Genomic DNA, 3,146 nt, shown 5'->3' with positions numbered 1-3,146 from the left:
GCACTGTGGGTATACGAATATGCTTTTTAGTTCTTAGGGTGATGGCACTAACATTTTTCAGATTTTGCATAGTTTGAGATGGTAGTTTGTCAGAGTTTTGAGACTATTCCTGGTTGAGCTGTGTAGCCATTTGCCCCATTTGATTAATTAAACTCTGAATGGAAGCTCTTGTCTCCTATTGAAACTGCAAATTTTGTATTGTCATCTGCTTCACTAACTCCTCCATTGTAGGCTCAAAAGAAGTGGAAGGTTAAGGAGCTGGTTGGGCAAGTATATCTTCCTGTTATTGTTGCTTCTGGTATTGCTGGATTGGTGGAGGTACATAGGGTCTACACGGTCCTGCAACATTCTGATTCTAGAATGGTGGTGGTGGTTGCTACCTGATGGGGCTGTCACGGCCCATACTTATTTGATGTGCAAATAAGAATGCAGTATAGACTAGGAAGTGACTCCTAGGTCGTCTCTCAAGGACCAAATGTGGTTCAGGACATAGGTTAAACACGCAGTGGCGGGGGGCGGGGGGTTGAAAGTGTTTTTGTGACTAGAAATGAACTAAATTAAAGCATGAAAATAATCACAAGAGACTTAATTAAAAACGCTGAAAGATAAGTGGGAAGCATGAAGACCGAACAATCTTAAAGTGAGACCGAATGGTTGTAAAGCGGAGACCGAACGGTCTGTAAAGAAAGGAAATGGAAGTGCAGGAAATTTGGAAACCGAACGGTAACATCAACTTAAACAACAAAGGAAAAGGCCGAACTGTCCTACATGAATCCGAACGGTACTAACATTGAGACTGAACGGTCTCTAAAGAAAGGAAAAGGAAATGGAAATGAGCACAAACAGGAAAGCCCAACAGTAAAAGTAACTTGAACAACAAAGGAAAAGGCCGAACGGTCTCTAACAGTGAAGCATGTTAGAGACCGAACGATATTAATTTAAAATCGAACGATATATAAAAATTGCAGAAACAATAAATGTGCAGAATCAAAAAGCAGCGCAGCGGAAACGAAATTGCAGAAACAGAATGCTGGAACAGTAAACACGCAGAATGCAGAAAACATAAATGCAGATGAATGTAAATGCACCAAATGAACTTAAACATAAAACGCAAATCCAGAAACGCAAAACGTGAATGGAAACAATGCTTGCAAATTAGATGAACAGTAACTCGTAGAACAATAAAATGCACCAGCAAGGAAAGAGATGATGAACAGTAAAATGCAACAGTGAAGAAGACAATGAACAGTGAAATGAAAATGAAAAGTGGATGCAGCAATGATTTCATCTCTTAATATGCACTGTAAACAAGATTCAATACATGGAAATGAAAAAGAAACAGAACCTAAACCTCCCCAGAGGGGAGGAGGAAGAAGATGCTCCCCAGAACTAAGTGGTGGCGGGAGACTTCGGTAAAGTGAAGGAGATTTTGGGGTATATAGACCCCAAAAGACAAAACTGCCCTTCTAATGGGCTTGTCCTACAAAAATGACCTAAAATTTGGGCCCCAAGGTCCTAAGGTTGACCCAATAACATTCTATGACGAATTTACATTCTAACACTAACGTGGCCACCCTCTTGAAGTCCCAAAATGTGCTTCCAACACTACTGCTGCTGAGTTCTCTGGTCATCTCATCTAACCGTTCGGTCATTAAAGGCTCTTACCGTTCGGTTCTCTGGTGCTCGTCCATTCTGTTCAGGCTCTAGCTCACCATTCGGTCACTACAAAACCATTCTCATGCTCGGCCATTATGTTGAACAATGCTCAGGTGATAGCTGACCGTTCGGTTCAGGGAAACTCATGCACAAATGCTATTTCGTACGGTTCAATCAGTTGAGCTGGGTTTCCACAGACTGTTCAGCAATTCCTTCATCTAACCGATCGGTAGTGTAGTGCTCGGCTATTCATTACAGGTTCTCAGCAACTGTTTGGTGTGGGCTTCAACAGACCGCTCGGTCTACCACATTGTCAGACCGTTCGACCATGAAGGGCTCAAACAAGTTGTATACCGTTCGGTCATGTCTCTCACAGACCGTTCAGTCAAGAGTCCAATCAGACCTTTTCTCAACCTCTCAAACAGTGACTGTCCTGCACATATTGATTGAAATAATTAAGCCTAAATAATTCAAATTAATGAAAATAAGAATTAGTCTTGAAATTGACCCCAAATAGTGAAAATGCAACAATAATTGATAATTAAGCACAATTCACTAACAAAGTATGGTGCGGGAAGCTAAGTATATAGTGAAAAATGGTGACTCATCACTGCCGCTGCTGCTATGGAGCATTAAACCATCTCAAATTTTGGTGATTCCTCCACCGTGGGTTGTATCTGTTGTTGGACAAGTTATTATTTTGCTGATGGTGTTGTGGCTTCCTGTTGTTATAAATGTTTGCAACATAGGCTTAAGGTGTATCAGAGCCAATATGTTTCTGCAAAGATGGAAAAACATCTGTATAATGATCACTAGAAATACCACATCGACGTGCAACAAATGCAGGGCTTTTATTGCTGGCCAGCTGGTTCACCAAACTCACAAGAGCATCAAGCTTGCTTTTCTGCTTCTTATTTGTAGATTGGGAAGAATGAGTAGCCACATCAAGAATTCCCCTAACGACAATAGCATCATTACTTGTGCTGAACTGTTGGGAATTATAAGCCATCTTCTCAATCAAATGCCTAGCCTCAGTAGGCGTCATGTCACCAAGCGCTCCACCACTAACAACGTCAATCATACTCCTTTCCACTAACAAAAGTATTGAAGGAGGAGTTTTTCAGACTTGATGGTGTGGGTAGCTTGCACATAACTTCTTAAATCTCTCCCAATACTCATACAAGCTTTCACCACCAAGCTGCCTAATTCCAAAGATGTCTTTCCTTATGGTCGTGGCCTTGATGTTGGGAAGACTTTCTTCAAAGTTATGTTGCCATTTTTCTGCCATACTACTCTTTTAAGGTCACCCTAGGCTAGAGCAACCCAAGTGGCCTCCTCTAGCCACCTTCCTCCAAGAGTTGGCCCAACCTTTGCTAGAGAACCCTTAAACACACCTTTCCTCACAATCCAAACACCCAAAATCGTGACAACCTCCACCTTATACCACCACCATTCCGCATCATCTAAAACCTTGAGCATCGTGTCCTTGT

General features: G+C 41.7%; 1 non-coding gene across 1 annotated transcript; it reads left to right on the top strand.

The window, feature by feature from the left end:
• The first annotated feature begins 2,780 nt into the window (after positions 1–2,780).
• Positions 2,781–2,887, top strand: LOC148200440 (small nucleolar RNA R71). The gene has a single exon (XR_015786441.1). It is a non-coding gene; the product is annotated as a small nucleolar RNA R71 (small nucleolar RNA).
• The last annotated feature ends 259 nt before the right edge of the window (positions 2,888–3,146 follow it).

This window comes from Vigna umbellata, chromosome 4 (assembly GCF_029865625.1).
Source record: "Vigna umbellata cultivar VRB3 chromosome 4, Vumbellata_1.0, whole genome shotgun sequence".
In the NCBI taxonomy this organism is placed as follows: Eukaryota; Viridiplantae; Streptophyta; class Magnoliopsida; order Fabales; family Fabaceae; genus Vigna; species Vigna umbellata.
The sequence above is the reverse complement of the archived record's forward strand: the minus strand, read 5'-3'. Positions and strand labels throughout refer to the sequence as shown.